General features: G+C 45.7%; 1 long non-coding RNA gene across 1 annotated transcript; it reads left to right on the top strand.

Annotated features, from left to right (window-relative positions):
- The first annotated feature begins 14,527 nt into the window (after positions 1-14,527).
- On the top strand, positions 14,528-17,618 carry LOC143974730 (uncharacterized). Its single transcript, XR_013272274.1, has 2 exons — positions 14,528-14,800; positions 16,694-17,618. It is a non-coding gene; the product is annotated as an uncharacterized LOC143974730 (long non-coding RNA).
- The last annotated feature ends 2,101 nt before the right edge of the window (positions 17,619-19,719 follow it).

The following is a 19,719-nucleotide window of genomic DNA, read 5'->3' as shown; positions in this document are numbered from 1 at the left end:
GCGCTGACAGCAGCACCGTGACATACAGCACTGACAGCAGCACCGTAAGCAGCCCCAGGAGGAAGTCAGCACAGCACAGGGATGGTGTGATCCCCTCATAATAAGAACCCCCAGGAGGAAGTCAGCACAGCACAGGGATAGTGTGATCCCTTCATAATAAGAACCCCCAGGAGGAAGTCAGCACAGCACAGGGATATCATAAGCAGCCCCAGTAGAAATATGACACCGCTCAACCTCTTCAAAGAGGAGGGTAGGGGCATATAGTACGGTGTGCTTTTTTGGGTCAAGGAAGTGAGCCAAATGAATTAAGAAGGTCTGTGTGCTTGATTAAAAAAATAGTTTATAGACATATACATGGTCTACTGGTCACATGTGTTGAATTCCTCCGAGATCCATGCCTCATTCATTTTTAGAAATGTGAGGTAGTTAACACTGTGGTGAGCTAGGCGAGTACGCTTATCGGTCACAATCCCCCCTGCTGCGCTGAACGTCCTTTCGGACAGGACACTGGATGAGGGGCAAGCCAACAGTTCGATTGCAAATTGGGCAAGCTCTGGCCAGAGGTCAAGCCTGCCCACCCAGTAGTCTAGGGGTTCATCACTCCTCAGAGCGTCCACATCGGCCGTTAACCCAATGTAGTCGGACACCTGACGGTCTAGGCGTTCCCTGATGCTGGATCCGGATGACACCTGTCGATGGGTCGGCTGAAAGAATGACCTCATATCCGAAGTCACCAACACATCTTCAAACCGGCCTCTTCTTGCAGGCGCTGTTGGATTGGTACCCGCAAATCCTTCTCTGGGAGTGGGAATTGCTCCTCTGCCAGCGCACGCAAAAGCAGAATGCAGCATTTCTCGAAGCAAGGCCTGGAAGTGCTGCATTCTGACAGCCCTCTGCGACGGCGGTAACATTTCCGCCATTTTGTGTTTGTACCGGGGGTCTAAGTACGTTGCCACCCAGTACTGGTCCTTGACCCTCATGCTTTTTATACGGGGGTCCCTATTAAAACAGCATGAAGGCCCCCATTTGCACTAAAGTGGAAGCGGTGTGGTGGCCTGGCTCCTGCTCATCATCCAGGATAATGTCGTCCTCTTCATTCTCCTCTCCCCATCCTCGCACAACAGGGATCACAGAAAGGTTTAAAGCATGCTCTTCTTGCTCCTGCTCATCCGCCCCGGCACCATCCTCCTCTGACTCCTCATCAGACTCCTGTTGTTGACTTGTCTCAGATAGAGTAGCCCCCCCTGGGAATTCATCCAGCATTGCGACTTCCTCATCTTCCCGCTCCTGCTCCTCCACAGCCTGATCAATGACACGACGCAATGCACGCTCCAGAAAGAAGGCATAAGGTACCATGTCACTGATGGCGCCATGGCTGCGACTGACCAGTTTGGTGATCTCCTCAAATGGCCGCAGAAGTCTACATGTGTCGCGCATGAGCAGCCACTGGCGCGGTGAAAAAAAACCCAGCTCCCCAGAACCGTTTCTTTCGCAGAGTTCATACAGGTAGACGTTAACTGCACGTTTCTGCTGGAGCAGCCTATCAAGCATATAGAAGGTTGAGTTCCATCGCGTCGGGCAATCGCAAATAAGACGTCTGACCGGCAGATGGTGTCGCCGCTGAATGTCAGCAAGGCGAGCCATGGCCGTGTAAGATCTTCTGAAATGGGCCGAGATTTTCCTTGCCTGCCGCAAGATGTCCTGGACCCCAGGGTATTTGACAAGGAATCGCTGCACGACCAAGTTTAAGACGTGTGCCATGCACGGCACGTGCGTGATTTTGCCCTGTTTCAATGCGCTAAGCAGATTGGCACCGTTGTCACACACCACTTTACCAACTGTCAAATTGAGCGGTGTTAGCCACTCATCTGCCTGTGAACGCAAAGCTGAAAGGAGTGCCGGGCCAGTGTGGCTCTTTGCTTCCAGGCACAACAGACGCAGCACGGCATGGCAACGTCTCACCTGGCATGTGGAATAGGTTCTGGGGAGCTTGGGCGGTGCAGTGGAAGAGACGCTAGCAGCGGAAAAGGAGGAGGCAGCTGAGGAGGAGAGGGAGGAGGATGGAGTAGGAGGAGGAGAAGAAGAGTCAGGCCTGCATGCAATCCGTGGCGGTAAAACCAAATCTACACGGGTGCCACGGGTTACATGCTTGACGGCCGTCAGAAGGTTCACCCAGTGGGCAGTAAAACTGATATACCTTCCCTGCCCGTGTTTGCTAGACCACGTGTCTGTGGTCAGATGTATCTTGGCACCGACACTGTGTGCCAGAGATACATTCACTTGCCGCTGAACATGGCCATATAGCTCTGGGATGCCCTTCTCTGAGAAATACTTCCTTCCTGGGACCTTCCATTGTGGTGTTCCAATGGCCACAAATTTGCGAAAGGCCTCCGAGTCCACCAGTTTATATGGCAGTAGTTGGCGGGCTATGAGTTCTGACAAGCCAGCCGCCAACCGTTGGGCAAGAGGGTTATCCGGCGTCATCATTTTTTTACGCTCAAACATTAGGCCCACGGAAGCCTGCCTTTTTGCAGAAAAATGTGAGCTTGGCGTGATGGAAGGTGGAGTGGAGGACAATTGTGAGGAGAGAGGAGAAGGAGAAGTAGAAGACGAGGCTGGACGGTGAGAGCCTGCAGTGTGGCTTTGTGTGTTCCGTTGCTCCCACTGGGCTCGGTGATGGCTGCTCATGTGCCTTCTTAAGGCGGTCGTCCCTAGGTGAGTATTGGGCTTACCGCGACTAACGCGTTGACTGCAAAGATTGCAGATGGCAACGCTATTGTCAGCAGCGGACACGTTAAAAAAAGCCCACACTGCGGAGCCATGTGCCGGTGTCCTGGGAGCGCCAGATGTGACCGTACATGGTCGATGACTCGCTCCTGATACATTTGCAGTCTGCTTTGTCCCTGCTGTGCAATGTAAGTCATTGCTGCTTCTCCTCCCTATCTGCTGGTCCATATCTCCCTCTGAACTCCCCTCCTCTTCCTCTCTTGTGGGCACCCACGTGACATCACTAGACACGTCATCATCAACGTCACCTTCCCCACCGCTATAAGTAGAGATCTCGGAGTAGGCAGCAACACCGGGGACCAACCTCCTCCTTGGGCTGATCTGGGTACTGGCGTCAGACTGCTGAGTAGCGCTTGTTGCTACCTCCTCTTCCTGATCCAATACCAAGAGTGGCTGCGCATCAGAAATGTCCTCTTGATATGGATCGGAAAATAATTCCAGTGACTCAAGCGGAAGGTATGTGGTGGTGGTGGTGGTGGTCGTGTTGTTGGTGGTAGTGTCTTTGGGGGTGCACATAGCAGAGAGTGAAGAAGAGGGTGCAGATCGAGAGGATGAGGAGGGTGCAGAAGAGTAAGGCTGAGCGAGCCACTCAACCAAGTCTGGTGCATCCTTTAAAGTAATTGAACGCACCTTCTGCAACTTCCCACTTTGGCTCAAGCCTGTTGCTCCTGCCCTACCCCTACCACCCCTGCGGAAGGGCCTGCCTCTTCCTCTGCCTGTCATTTTTTAAATGACCCTGTGACAAAACTCTTAGTCCCTATACCGATGAAGGACTGCTGCAGTATAGGGCAGCGGTCAGCAGTGGTGCACGTCAACCCTATCTATTGTGGACCGATAGCGGTCCTTACAGAACAGCAGACTGTACCGCACTCAAGCCTATGTACCGTAGCACCCTATACCAAGTTACCAGTCCTTATAAGAACTTTTGTGGACCAAGCAGGTTGTGTATTAGTGTTTAGCAGACTGTACGTCAGTCCCTATACCGCTGAAGGACTGCTGCAGTATAGGGCAGCGGTCAGCAGTGGTGCACGTCAACCCTATCTATTGTGGACCGATAGCGGTCCTTACAGAACAGCAGACTGTACCGCACTCAAGCCTATGTACCGTAGCACCCTATACCAAGTTACCAGTCCTTATAAGAACTTTTGTGGAACAAGCAGGTTGTGTGTTAGTGATTAGCAGACTGTACGTCAGTCCCTATACCGCTGAAGGACTGCTGCAGTATAGGGCAGCGGTCAGCAGTGGTGCACGTCAACCCTATCTATTGTGGACCGATAGCGGTCCTTACAGAACAGCAGACTGTACCGCACTCAAGCCTATGTACCGTAGCACCCTATACCAAGTTACCAGTCCTTATAAGAACTTTTGTGGACCAAGCAGGTTGTGTATTAGTGTTTAGCAGACTGTACGTCAGTCCCTATACCGCTGAAGGACTGCTGCAGTATAGGGCAGCGGTCAGCAGTGGTGCACGTCAACCCTATCTATTGTGGACCGATAGCGGTCCTTACAGAACAGCAGACTGTACCGCACTCAAGCCTATGTACCGTAGCACCCTATACCAAGTTACCAGTCCTTATAAGAACTTTTGTGGACCAAGCAGGTTGTGTATTAGTGTTTAGCAGACTGTACGTCAGTCCCTATACCGCTGAAGGACTGCTGCAGTATAGGGCAGCGGTCAGCAGTGGTGCACGTCAACCCTATCTATTGTGGACCGATAGCGGTCCTTACAGAACAGCAGACTGTACCGCACTCAAGCCTATGTACCGTAGCACCCTATACCAAGTTACCAGTCCTTATAAGAACTTTTGTGGAACAAGCAGGTTGTGTGTTAGTGATTAGCAGACTGTACGTCAGTCCCTATACCGCTGAAGGACTGCTGCAGTATAGGTGAGCGGTCAGCAGTGGTGCACGTCAACCCTATCTATTGTGGACCTATAGCGGTCCTTACAGAACAGCAGACTGTACCGCACTCAAGCCTATGTACCGTAGCACCCTATACCAAGTTACCAGTCCTTATAAGAACTTTTGTGGACCAAGCAGGTTGTGTATTAGTGTTTAGCAGACTGTACGTCAGTCCCTATACCGCTGAAGGACTGCTGCAGTATAGGGCAGTGGTCAGCAGTGGTGCACGTCAACCCTATCTATTGTGGACCGATAGCGGTCCTTACAGAACAGCAGACTGTACCGCACTCAAGCCTATGTACCGTAGCACCCTATACCAAGTTACCAGTCCTTATAAGAACTTTTGTGGAACAAGCAGGTTGTGTGTTAGTGATTAGCAGACTGTACGTCAGTCCCTATACCGCTGAAGGACTGCTGCAGTATAGGGCAGCGGTCAGCAGTGGTGCACGTCAACCCTATCTATTGTGGACCGATAGCGGTCCTTACAGAACAGCAGACTGTACCGCACTCAAGCATATGTACCGTAGCACCCTATACCAAGTTACCAGTCCTTATAAGAACTTTTGTGGAACAAGCAGGTTGTGTGTTAGTGATTAGCAGACTGTACGTCAGTCCCTATACCGCTGAAGGACTGCTGCAGTATAGGTGAGCGGTCAGCAGTGGTGCACGTCAACCCTATCTATTGTGGACCTATAGCGGTCCTTACAGAACAGCAGACTGTACCGCACTCAAGCCTATGTACCGTAGCACCCTATACCAAGTTACCAGTCCTTATAAGAACTTTTGTGGACCAAGCAGGTTGTGTATTAGTGTTTAGCAGACTGTACGTCAGTCCCTATACCGCTGAAGGACTGCTGCAGTATAGGGCAGCGGTCAGCAGTGGTGCACGTCAACCCTATCTATTGTGGACCGATAGCGGTCCTTACAGAACAGCAGACTGTACCGCACTCAAGCCTATGTACCGTAGCACCCTATACCAAGTTACCAGTCCTTATAAGAACTTTTGTGGAACAAGCAGGTTGTGTGTTAGTGATTAGCAGACTGTACGTCAGTCCCTATACCGCTGAAGGACTGCTGCAGTATAGGGCAGCGGTCAGCAGTGGTGCACGTCAACCCTATCTATTGTGGACCGATAGCGGTCCTTACAGAACAGCAGACTGTACCGCACTCAAGCCTATGTACCGTAGCACCCTATACCAAGTTACCAGTCCTTATAAGAACTTTTGTGGAACAAGCAGGTTGTGTGTTAGTGATTAGCAGACTGTACGTCAGTCCCTATACCGCTGAAGGACTGCTGCAGTATAGGTGAGCGGTCAGCAGTGGTGCACGTCAACCCTATCTATTGTGGACCTATAGCGGTCCTTACAGAACAGCAGACTGTACCGCACTCAAGCCTATGTACCGTAGCACCCTATACCAAGTTACCAGTCCTTATAAGAACTTTTGTGGACCAAGCAGGTTGTGTATTAGTGTTTAGCAGACTGTACGTCAGTCCCTATACCGCTGAAGGACTGCTGCAGTATAGGGCAGCGGTCAGCAGTGGTGCACGTCAACCCTATCTATTGTGGACCGATAGCGGTCCTTACAGAACAGCAGACTGTACCGCACTCAAGCCTATGTACCGTAGCACCCTATACCAAGTTACCAGTCCTTATAAGAACTTTTGTGGAACAAGTGAGTTGTGAATGTTTAGCAGACTGCAGCAGAAGGGCAGCAGTCAAGTATAATATCCTTTCTATATTTGGAAGAAAGAATATTATACATGTACAAGCCTATTACTGTACCACTGATACCAGTCCTGAAAAGAACCTTTGTGGAACTAATAATAACAGCAAGTCTTTAAAATTACCCTCACTGCCTGACAACACTGCTTCCTTCCTGTCCCTATACAAATTGGCAAAAAAAGAGAACGATTAGTGGTTACTGGAACAGCTCTTTTGTGGACCTTGATAGTAACAGCTAATGATGATGATGATGATGATGATGATGAAAGACTAATCTGGCTGTCCCTGTAGCATACACCGTCCTTTCCCTTTCTCTAAACTAACAAAAGACACTCAGGCTGCTGCAAGAATCAGCAGCACAGCAAACCTATCAACACCTAACACCTATACCAGTCCTGAAAAGAACTTTTGTGTACCAAATAGCTAGTGGTTTATCTCTCCCTACTCCACACAGGAACCTGTCCCTATCGTAACAGAAGAAAGAATGTAAAATGGCCACCGGATCGGGTGTATTTATAGGTTAGGGGGAATGTACAAGTGTCCATGTGCTGTCATGTCTCAATTGGCTGTCCTGTATCACATGATAAACGTGTCACCAAAGGTTAAAGTTCTTGTATACATTAAACACGTAAGTCCGCCGCGGCGAACGACGGAAAAAGGCGTTCGAACGTGCGGACCGCGAATGTCGGAAATTCGCCGCGAAACGACCGCCGGGCGAACCGTTCGGCCATCACTACCTGGCACTATATACCACCCTAACCTGACACTATATACCACCCTAACCTGGCACTGTATACCACCCTAACTTGGCACTATATACCACCCTGGCCTGATACTATATACCCACCTAACCTGACTCTATACATCACCCTAACCCAGTGTTTCTCAAATCCAGTCCTCAGGCCCCCCCAACAGGTCATGTTTTCAGGTTTTCCATTATTTTTCACAGGTGATTTGATCAGTTTCACTGCCTTAGCAATTACCACACCCGTTTCATCTGAGGGAAATCCTGAAAACATGACCTGTTGGGGGGGCATGAGGACTGGATTTGAGAAACACTGCCCTAACCTGACACTATATACCACCCTAACCTGGCACAATATACCACCCTGACCTGGCACTATATACCTACCTAACCTAGCTCTGTATATCACCCTAACCTGGCACTATATACCACCCTAACATGACACTATATACCACCCTAACCTTGAACTATATCACCTAACCTGACAGTATACTACCCTAACGTCACTTGACGTTGATGTGTGGTGCGCTGCCCACCCGCCTGGGAAGGGGGGGTGCCAGATATAGGATCCGCCCCGGGTGCCAAATGCATTAGGTATGCCCCTGCTCTGACATTTTCTTTTATTTGGTCCTGGAGCTCCATTGTACATTGGTGATGTAAAATTGTAGTGCTGCATGTTTACTATGTTCCAAGTTTGTATTCTTTTTTCTCTATGTGAAAAACCTTTAATACAAAGAATTTAAAAAGAATAAAAAACCGAGGCAGCATACTTTTTGAAAATTAATATTTGTATCATTCTTAAAACTTAAAGCCACGGCTGTAGATGAGCTGACATTTTTGATCAAGGTTTGATGTATCGGGCATTGGGAAATACTACTAACATTGGGATCTTGTTCCCTCCCATTTTTTCTGACAAGTGGGACACTTACGGCCACACATCAAAAGACCAGGGTTGTGAGAAGGAAGAGGCACATCATGGGTCAGAAGCAGGGGCCACGACTATTAGGGTCCCCCTATCCTTGCCAACAAGGAGGCAGATGTGTTTGTATGGCTACATTATGCCCATAAGCTACTGATGCAGTTTTGACCATGGGCTAAGTGCTTACCAGGAGGGGACATACGTTCTACATCAGCATATGCATTGGCCAACATCCTCCCTTGCTTGTTGCTCTTCAGGATGGCTAGCAGGGGCTGCCGCTCTCTCAGGATGGGCTAAAACCAAAGAAGACAGAATTTGAACAAATTTGAAACAAACTTCTAAGACAAATTTGGACATGTGTGAGTTACTTACTTACCACTCTGCCAGTCATCTGTGTCATCCCAAGTTTAGACTCCAAACAGCACAATCAGACTGATGATCAGCAGCAGTGTCCATTGAAAGTTGTCATAGAGTGGCAGATAGGCGGGGTCCACCCCTTGTCTGGGGACATACCCACAGAGCAAGCCTTCTTTTGAGAAGTTGCTTCAGATCAGGCCTTTGCCTTTTGACATTCCACGTGGAACAGCAACCCCCCCCCCCCCCCACTGCATTAACTGCTGCTATAATCTCATTCCACAGGTGGTCTTTCTCAGCCTGGTCAGCAAGGGATGACCTGGCCCCACTTATGCCTTCATAATGGCGCATATAATGTGACACCAAGGCCAGGTTCTCTGTACGGGAGAAAGCCAGAAGCCAGGGTCGCTGCTCTCTGTCCCATTAATGGGCCCTCTTCAGTGCTGAATTTAGAGGCAGAGTGCGCAGGAGATGGAAGTGTAGACACCCCAGCTTCTGCCTTTCCTCTGAAGGAAGAATGCCCCTTCCCACCAACAGCTGGAGCCCCCCTCACACTATAGCAAGACACAGGAAAGCTCTATTTTGAGTCCATTCAGGGTTCTTATTTTATCTGAAGCACTGATAAAGTGAAAGTTTTTTTCTGAACCCCTAATGCGTTGATTGTTTTTTGTATTTTAGCTGCTTTGTCATCTGTGAAATACTGGATTTTTCTACTGTAAGGCTTTCTTAAAAAAAAAATGCCTTTATTTAGGGGTTGATATTTTGGGGTTTTAACTTCTATTTTTAGTTTATGTTAAAGCGACCGTAAAGCCCGCTTGGGGATTTTTACCTACAGGTAAGCCTAAAATAAGGCTTACCTGTAGGTAAAATGAATATCTCCTAAACATGCACTGTATAGGAGATATTCACCCTAGATGCAGCCGCTGACATCACCAGCGCATGCGCACTGAAGGTCCAGCATACTGTGCCGGACCTTCAGAGCGCAGGAGTGATGTCATCACAGCTCTGCCCAACTCACATCGATGGAGCCCGCAAACCCGGAAGAAAAACCAGGGGAAGATGTCAGCCCTCTCAGCGGTGACAGAGTGCTGCTGGAAGAGCTTCATTCTAAGATAAGTAGTTCACAATGTGCTAGTATGCAATGCATACTAGCACATTATGCCTTTGTTTTATAGTTTTTTTATTTTTTTTTAATTTTGCAGTGGTTTACTACCGCTTTAATAGGACCTTTTTAGGTTTGCAGTCCTTAAAGTGTAGCATTCACTTGTCATTGGGTTTGCAGTCCTTAAAGTGTAGCATTCACTTGTCATTGGGTTTGCAGTCCTTAAAGTGTAGCATTCACTTGTCATTGATCAAAAGAAAGAATCACAGCTCTCTGTCTCTCTGGCCCTCTGGAAAGGAGCAAAGAAAAGCATGTTCGTTTCCTGGCAAGCTATGCACTGGTCAGAGAGAGACGGAAGTTGTGTTCCTTTCTTTTGTTCAGCAATAACTGAATGCTTCACGTGTGGATGGATTGCAATAGTTAACAAAAAAATACTAATGCACAAACACTATTCATGAAAGGCTAATTTCACCTTTTGTTTTTCTAAAATCCAGCTCCCCTATGTACCAGTTAACCAATATACCATTAATGTACCTCTGTTGTAGAAAAATACAAGCTTTCTTTGATTTTGAGAACAAATCCTTACCTTAGCCCTTGCTGTGTTTCTTAGAAAGCTTCATCGTGTCCTGACATTAGATGTAGGATGGAAAAACCAGTAATTGACAGGAAGGAGTTTACCAGTTGACCTCATTAGCACACCTTCACTCATCAGCTATATTTTCACAGCATCCCGGGCATCCCTCCACACGTTAATTTTACTTGCATCCCTTCAGATGGGCTCAGGCTGCATGCTAAACACCTGGAGCCGCATGCAGCCCATGGGACACCCCTGATGTAGTGCAAAAGCCTGCCTGATTGGATACAGAATGATTGGATAGATGATTTGTCCATCTGTTATATAGTTTTGGTAAATCTAAAGGAAATCATACAGAGATTGGGCAATCAGATTATATAGTGGCCACTTTTATACACCTAAAATTTCCTAGTTGTGCTTTCAGTGTCATTAATTGCTAATGGCACACCAAACACAGAAGCAAACGCACATTTTGCCACATGAAAAAATTGGTGACAAATTTAGAGGTAAAAAACACACTCGCACCACGCCAAAATGTCCCATTAGCTACTTTGACATGTGTAGCACAGCCCATTAAAAACAATGGGTTGCCCTATGTGTGTCACTGCATATTTGTGTACCTGGGAATGTGGGATAATACTGCGCAAACTATATCAAAAAGAAATAACAACGTGATAAAGCTGCTACACAAGAGTGTAAGGGGCACACATAAATGATGAACAATGAAATAAACATTCAATAAAAAATGAATAATAGAGTCCAACACAGTGAAATGTGTGAAAAATAAATCCAGTGACATAAATCTGATCCTAAAAAGGAAAACTTAATAAAAGTCCACAACCATAAAGTGATAATCTTCAAATAAATTAATAAGAAAGCTGGTATGTGAAGTATCCAGGATGATGAATCCTCTCTAGATGGATAAGAATAAATACTCTTACCGAGACTGGTGAACACCGAATCATAAAAGCATGGATATCCAGATAGATCAATCTCCCAAACGATTAAAGAGACCCGGGACCTCTGATGGTATCTCCAAAGATCTTCATGGGTATCAACCGCACTGGAGGGGCAGGTAGCCCAAAAGGAACACCACAGCAACTTACATCCAACACAGTATGTAGGAAAAAGAACGGGGGGCTCCAATAGTGCAGGTCAAAAAAGTAGGTTTATTTTTAAAAACTGACATACATGGAATAAAAAGTGATCAAGTTAGATAAAAGCAAAGTGGGGAGCTATGAACCTTTCCCGGCGCATTTTGTCCTCCTAGGACATCTAGGGGGGCATCTAACTGCTCCCCGACATTGCACATATATAAATAGATAACATAAGAGCATCACAGCCAATCAACATCAACCAATTGAGCATGGAAATGGAAAGGCCCCATATTGGAGCTGATAACTTGAATTCCAAACCTCAATCGTGTCAAAAAGTCTACGAAACAGACCATGTGCTCACATGCCTGGCTTTGGCCAATCATTGAGAGAGGGTAGTGATTGAACATTACCCCATCACGTGGGGAAATAACCCTTGGTGCTGTACGTCTAAAATAAATATGAATATAAATGCACTAAAAAATAATAATAATATCCGTATAGTGAGGCTGCGCCACAACGCAACTGGTGTGTGCTGCAAACCAAACAATGGAAATATACAGATCCCTACAAGATAGGGATTTGTATATTTCCATTCTTTGGTTTGCAGCACTCACCAGTTGCATTGTGGCGCAGCCTCGCTATGCGGATATTATTATTATTTTTTAGTGCATATATATTCATATTTATTTTATAGCATTTTGGTGGCTTTGTGATTACCAGTGTCCTGGTTGATTTCTGGGATGTTTGGCTCTCGGCGGGTTGGTGAGCCGGCACCACGGCGCGATGCCTCATGCTGACGGTACCTTCAGTGTCAGGTGCTAGGGGCATCTTCACCTGTTTGTCATGTGACGATGCTCCGTGCAGTTAGCGGTTAGACGTACAGCATCAAGGGTTATTTCCCCAGGTGATGGGTGGGCTGTTGCGGCGTGGAGTGATATGTCATGTTGTCGGCGGCGTCTTCCATGTCAGGTCACTTGGGGTGTTGTCACATGTTTATCATGTAATGCGGCGCCGGTCACATGTAAACACAGAGATGCCGGTAATCGACGCTCCTCACCTCACACTGACAGAGTGTGAGGAAAGGAGAGCCGATCAGCGGAATCTCCTCACAGGGGACAGCTAGGGAAGTAATCAGGGCACTGATCATCAGTGCCCTGATTACAATATATAAATAAAGTGTAAAAATGCAGTGCCCACCAATGCCAGCATACAGTGACCATCAATGCCAGTGATCAGAGCCCACCAGTGGCAGCAATCAGTGCCCACAAGTGCCACAACTCAGTGCCCATTAGCCATCCCAGTCAGTGCTGGCAATTAGTGCCGCCTATCAGTCCTGCCCATCATTGCTGTCCACCAATGCCCATCAGTGTCGCCCATCAGTGACACCCATCAATGCCCATCAGTGTCCATCTGTACCACCTATTCATGCTGCCTATCCATGCTCACCAGTGCCACCTATCAGTGCCTGCCACTGCTGCCTATCAGTGCCCACCAGTGCCGCCTATTAGTGCTCATCAGTGCCGCCTAACAGTGCCCATCAGTACCGCCCTTCAGTGCCACATATTAGTGCCCATAAGTGCGGCATATTACTGCCTCCTCATCACTGCCACCGCATCAGTGCCCATAAGTGCCACCTCATCAGTGCCCATAAGTGCCACCTCATCAATGCCGACCAGTTCAGCCTATCAGTGCCCATCTCTGCCACCTCATCAGCGCACATCAGTGAAGGTGAATAATTACTCAGTTACAAAATTTACTGACAGAGAAAAAGTAAAAAAACTTTTATTTTCCAAATTTTTTTTTTGTTGTAAAAAATAAAAAACCCAGCAGTGATTAAATACCACCAAAAGAAAGCTCTATTTGTGTGAAGAAAATTATAAAAAATTTGTTTGGGTACAGTGTAGCATGACCATGCAATTGTCATTCAAAGTGCGACAGCGCTGAAAGCTGAAAAATGGCTTGGGCAGGAAGGGGGTGTTAGTGCCTGGTAGGAAAGTGGTTAAGCAAACAAGGTATAATCCACCGGAAGGCACAAAGTAGTTGTGATGATATGTACGGTTTTACTAACACATGTCAAAGTTGCAAAATTGGGCTTAGGCATTAAGATTTGTTTTACCCAAAGCCCTTGTACACACGGTCGGAGATTCCGACAACCAAATCCGTCGGATTTTGTCTGACGGATTTTGTCCAAAACTGTTGCATACACATGGTCGGACGAAGTTGTCAGAAAATCCAACGTGATTACGTTATTTTGTTACGACGGGACTACATTCACGCTAGTAGCCAATAGCTTTGGTGTAGGAATTTGATCTGAGCATGCGTGGCACTTTGTCCGATCGGAATTCTCTACACATGATCGGAGTATGTCCGATCGGAGCATTTTGTCGGAAAATTTTACCAACAAGTTGTAAAACTTGGTCCGTCGGATACTCCGATGGAAACAGTCCGATGTAGACCACACACAGTCGGAATATCTGACAAAACGGTCCGATCGGACACATTCCGTCGGAATCTCCGACCGTGTGTACAAGGGCTTAGGCGAGAAGGGATTAAACCACTCTACTTTATCACACCCTCCTATCCCCATAGCAAGCATAAAGTCAGGCATACATCGCTTAGACCTCTTATCCACTATTAAACCTGTCCTACTGCTGGGCAATTTTACACTGCTCTATCATCTGTGGTCTCCAAATTCTTAATGAGTGTTTGTTAGAAAATGGCAAGTGGCGGGATAGTTTTGCATTAGCGACATTGGGGACAGCCTCAGTAAACCAGTGGCCAATTTCTGCTTGCAAACACGTTACGTTACACCCTAAATATGGGTGTAACATGTAACATGGTATAAAAGGTGGAGTTGAGTGTTTTCAATGTCACCCTTGAAGCCACATACATGTTATGTATTTTTTTTTATGTTTCCATTGGTACATTTGCCCTGCTTCTTAAAGTATATGCTTTTAGGAAGTGTGTGTCGAGAGGGGAGTTCAGGGGTTAAAGCAAACCCTTTATTAATTGGGCAAAGCACAGGGTATACTGTATGCTTTTAGCTCTCTCCAGGCAGTGCTGTTCAGCATTCACATAATATTTGTTTTGTCTCTTATGAAAATAGTGGCTTTTTTCACAAAAAAGAGACTTCTAAAAGCACTCAATGTCCAATTTGCAAGCCTGAGAGATGGTACTTCAAGTCTGGCCATTTCTATTGCACAATATGTGTTTCCAGTGTTTTTTTCTTCTGATATTAGTAGACTCAGAAATAATGGATTACTTTCAGAACTTACAAACTATAGTTAACTGGATAGTTAATCAGGGTTAAAGTCCAACTCCAGGAAAACTAAAAGTCCTTAGTTAAATGTGTGTTTCTGTCCAGGTGGTGAGAAAATCATTTTTATTTATCCGATCCTCTGGCCCCCCTGGCAGACAACAGTCCCCTATGCATCGGCAGTGGACTGTCCCTTGGCGACCTCATGTCCAATGAAGGGCTTGAGCCCTGAATTATTCTTGATGACATCAGAAGACCTTAGACTGCTGGAATGCTAGGAAGAAGCGGCTCCAGGGACCGTTCCAGCAGAGTGGAATTGCCTGCAGGAACAGAGGATCGGGTAAGTGCTTTACCGAGCCCCCCAAACAGAAACAAGCAGTTAACACTTGCAGTGCAGGCATGGCCCCACTCCAAGGGAGGACTTTTAGTTTTTACCAGAATTAAGCTTTAAGAAAATTCATTTTTATTTTTTTAGTACAGTGGTTTGCAAGGGCAGACTGACCATTCAGCCACTCGGACACAGCCTGAGGGCCCCGGGCCACTAGGGGGCCCCATCAGGGTTGCCAGCCTCAGTAAAAGCAGGGACAGTATGTAAAAATCTGTGTTTTATTTACATCTGTCTCTGAAATGTCCCTTACCGACATCCTTTTGATCTAAAAATCCCAAGATTATAGCTGCCCCACCTCTCCAGTACCTTCTCAGCCAATAGAAACATGTCTGTGTATACTGTCTGGCCCCATAATCTCTGATTGCCTGTGGGCCCCATAATCTCCTATTGCCCGGGGGCCCCATGAGTTGTCAGTCCACCCCTGGTGGTTTGTATAGCACCAACAATTTATGCAGCACTTTACATACTGTACATTCACATCAGTCCCTGCCCTAATGGAGCTTACAATCTAAGATCCCTATTTCACATGGATACAAATACATACTAGGGCCTTTTTAGACAGGAGCCAATTCACCTTCCAGTGCAGGAGTGAGGGAGGGTACCCACATAAGCACACGCCTTGCAGATAGTGCTCTGGCCAGGATCTAATCTGAGATCCCAAGTTCTGCAAGTCAAAAGTGATAACCACAAACCCACTGTGCTGTATAAATAAAATATACATTTCATCAGCATTTACAACCACCAAGCTTGAAACCAAATTTAAGTCTTATCCCAAATTATAAAAATAAAATAAGAGTGCCGCAAAATTCTAAGATTTCTACACCTTCTTTGGTTAAAGTGGTTGTAAAGGCTGAAGTTTTTTTTTTTTTTTACCTTCATGCATTGTGGGCAGGAAGGTAAAAAACCTTCAGTGTGCAGCTCCCCCCTCAGTCCACACTAAGCCCAATTTCGATCCATTAATGTGCACGAGAACCGAGGCTCTCCCAGGTCTCCCTCTTGATTGGCTAAGATGGAGCAGCAGGAGCCATTGGGTCCAGATGCTGTCAATCACAGCCAGTAAAGCGGGAGTGTGGGGCTGAGCCCTGTTCTCTGTGTCTTATGGGCACAGAAAGCAGACTCAGGAGCAAGTGACTTCCTATGGGGGGCACAAAGCAAGGGAATAGGCCCAGAGCGCTAATGGAGGACCTGAGAAGAGAAGGATTAGGGCAGCTGTGTCCAAATCCGTAAAAAGGTAAGTATAACATGTTTGTTATTTTAAAAAAAGAAAGAAAAACCTTTAAATCACTTTAATCACTCCCCAGTTCCAGCCAAATATTTGTTTATGGAAAAGATCTGCTGTGCTCTCTGCAGGAGAAGCGGCCTCTTTGCATTGGTCTGACACTCCCCTCCTGTGTAAAATATACAGCTATCCAATCATTAGTGCTTGCTGTCGCTGAAGTGAGTGTTGCTGATTGGATAGCTGTAGATGTGACAAAGCAGGACCTGTGTCAGATTTTGATGCACCCTACCCAACTACATGTTCAATCTCCTCCTTGCAGTGGATCAGATGTGAAGATCCTTCAGACAGTTTAGCCCAGCTGTAGAGTGAAGATTTTACAAACGACCACCAAGGCAGGTAGAATGTCTCTCCTTTTACTGGTGCTTTTGTGGTTTCCTTATTTTTTTGTCGTGCTAGAATATATCTGAAGCTTATAGGACACACAATAAAAGCGGGGTGCAGGGATAGAACTGTGACATATGCTTCTAGATTGTAAAATATGTGCTCCAAAGTACCATTATCAGATTTTTTTTTTTTTTTTTTTTTTACAATGCTCACCTAACTCTTTTTCTCTCTTTGTCATTTAGCATGAAAGAAGCTGTGAGTGGGGAGAAGCTGCAACTTGACCGCCACCTGAAGTGAAAACAGAATAGTGTGCCTCTGCCACTCAACCAATACAAAGCGGGAATAAATTGCAGTGAAGCTGTGTTGTGCGTAGCCCTGACCACCTGACTCAACAAGTTTGCACTGTGAAGGGTGACAACTGCACTGCTGTTTTGATAACCAGTGGGTGGGCATTGTTACCCTGTGTAGGTTCCACATGCTACTTACTGATAGGATCAACAAGTAAAATGTATTAATTATAGGAGACATGGCTGCCATTAGAAATGCCAGCAGCAAAAATAGCAATTGCCACATCATGGAATTCGACATCCAAACCCATTTGAATGGGTAAATTCTAAATTATCATGGTTAATGATAAATGAAAAATGATCTGCCATCCTAAATGGTACAGTAAAAGTTTTTGAAAAGATTTGGGGCCCATGAATAAAATAAATCACTGGTGGAACATAAAGAACTTAATATCTTGACCCCGCAGATAATAGATAATAGGTTATTTAATTTGAGTTCAAATCCCCCTCCTTCTTTGCTTTATTTTCTGGTGACCCCAATCCATTTTTTATCTCCTTTCACCTTTCTATTCTTACACACTATTTTTCTTGGTTATATCTGATCTCTGCAAAGGCTACACGATGGGTCAGCCATTATGCATTTATACCTAGTTTTACACTGTACATCGATCCATCAACAATTTTCTATATGTGGTAAACATAGCTCAATATTGTCAAATGTTAGGCATTCTGATGCATATTGTCTTGGTGTCATGTATCAACATAAAGAGAAAGTACTGTATGTCTGTATTTTTGACAAAAATAGCATAAAAACCATTAAAAAATAAATTGTGGGGCTCCTATACAGCCTGCCTGACAGGGCTCCCCCCATACAACTGGACTGACCCCTCTCCACTCCATACAAAGAATGGACTTTAAATATGCACAGTAATACCGCCAGTTACGAATCCCAGTGTTTAACCATTTGGCAACCGTGCTATAGCTGAAAGATAGGTACAACACAGTGTTCCAGTTCTAGGAGGGCGTCTATTAATGTCCTCCCAGAACCTTGCCCCCCTGTGCACCGTCTTGGCACATCAGACAAGCTCTGTGCTCACTATCTTCTTCAGACACAACTTATCACAGATTTAGGTAAAGGACCAATCACAGCAGCCCTTTACCATGTGATTAGCTGTGTCCAAATCACAGCTGATCCCATGTAAGCAAATGCTGGTTATCAGCATTTTCTTTACTCAGTACTGTCACTGTGTGAGGAAAGGAGAGCCGATAACCAACTATCCTGTGACAGGGCATATTTACAGTGTACTGATTATATGTGCAGCCCCATCAATCACTGCAGCCTATCAGTGCCTATTAGTGCAGCCTCATCACTGCCACCTCATCAGTGCCCACCAGTGCAGCCTCATCAGTGCAGCCTCAGTGCACATCAGTGAAGAGGACAAATTACTCATTTGCTCAATTTCATAACAGAAACACTGAAAAGGTTTTTTTTTAAAAAAAGCAAAAAATTAAAAACCCAGTGGTGATAAAATACCACCAAAAGAAAGCTTCATCTGTCTCAACAAATTATATAAATTTCATATGGGTACAGTGCTGCATGACCACGCAATTGTCATTCAAAGTGCGGCAACACTGAAAGCTGAAAATTGGCCTGGGCAGCTAGGGGGTGAAAGTGCCTAGTAGACAAGTGATTAAATAAAATTTCCCTGAGCCTCATCAGTTCAGCAGCAAGGGCAAGGGGGAGAGGGGGAGCTATTTTGGCATTGGGCAGAGTAATCTGCAGTAGTTGGCAGCTCCAGACAATTACAGTAAACTAAAATGCTGTTCAGCTGATATAGAAAAAGAGGCCAGAAAATATACAGTGCCTTGAAAAAATATTTATACCCCATACAATTTTCCACATTTTGTCATGTTACAACCAAAAACCTATTTTATTGGGATTTTATGTGATAGACCAACACAAAGTGCCACATAATTGTGAAGTGGAATGAAAATGAGAAATGGTTTTCAATTTTTTTTACAAATAAATATCTGTAAAGTGTGGCGTGTATTTGTATTCAGCCCCGTGAGTCAATACTTTGTAGAACCACCTTTCACTGCAATTACAGCTGCAAGTCTTTTTGGGGATGTCTCTACCAGCTTTGCACATCTAGAGAGTGACATTTTTGGCAATTCTTCTTTGCAAAATAGGTCAAGCTCTGTCAGATTGGATGGAGAGCATCTGTGAAAAGCATTTTTCAAATCTTGCCATAGATTCTCAATTGGATTTAGGTCTGGACTTTGACTGGGCCATTCTAACACATGAATATGCTTTGATCTAAACCATTCCATTGTAGCTCTGGCTGTATGTTTAGGGCCATTGTCCTGCTGGAGGGTGAACCTCAGCCCCAGTCTCAAGTCTTTTGCAGACTCTAACAGGTTTTCTTCTAAGAGTGCCCTGTATTTGGCTCCATCCATCTTCCCATCGACTCTTATCAGCCTCCCTGTCCCTACTGAAGAAAAGCATCCCCACCACCATGTTTCACAGTAGGAAAGGTGTGTTAAGGGCGATGTGCAGTGTTAATTTTCCTGCCACACATAGAGTTTTGCTTTTAGGCCAAAAAGTAAAATTTTGGTCTCATCTGACCAGAGCACCTTCTTCCACATGTTTGCTGTGTACCCCACATGGCTTCTTGCAAAGTGCAAACTGGACTTCTTATTTCTTTCTTTCAATGATTGCTTTATTCTTGCCACTCTTCCATAAAGGCCAGATTTGTGGAGTGCACAGATTAATAGTTGTCCTGTGCACAGAGCTACAATACAAATGGTTTAGATCAAAGCATATTCATGTGTTAGTACAGCCCAGTCAAAGTCCAGACCTAAATACAATTGAGAATCTGTGGCAAGACTTGAAAAAGGCTGTTCACAGACGCTCTCAATCCAATCTGACAGAGCTTGACCTATTTTGCAAAGAAGAATGTGCAAAAATGTCACTCTCTAGA

Source organism: Lithobates pipiens, unplaced genomic scaffold, assembly GCF_037356315.1.
Source record: "Lithobates pipiens isolate NorthernLeopardFrog02 unplaced genomic scaffold, aLitPip1_a1.2 Scaffold_13, whole genome shotgun sequence".
NCBI lineage: Eukaryota > Metazoa > Chordata > Amphibia > Anura > Ranidae > Lithobates > Lithobates pipiens.
The sequence above is the reverse complement of the archived record's forward strand: the minus strand, read 5'-3'. Positions and strand labels throughout refer to the sequence as shown.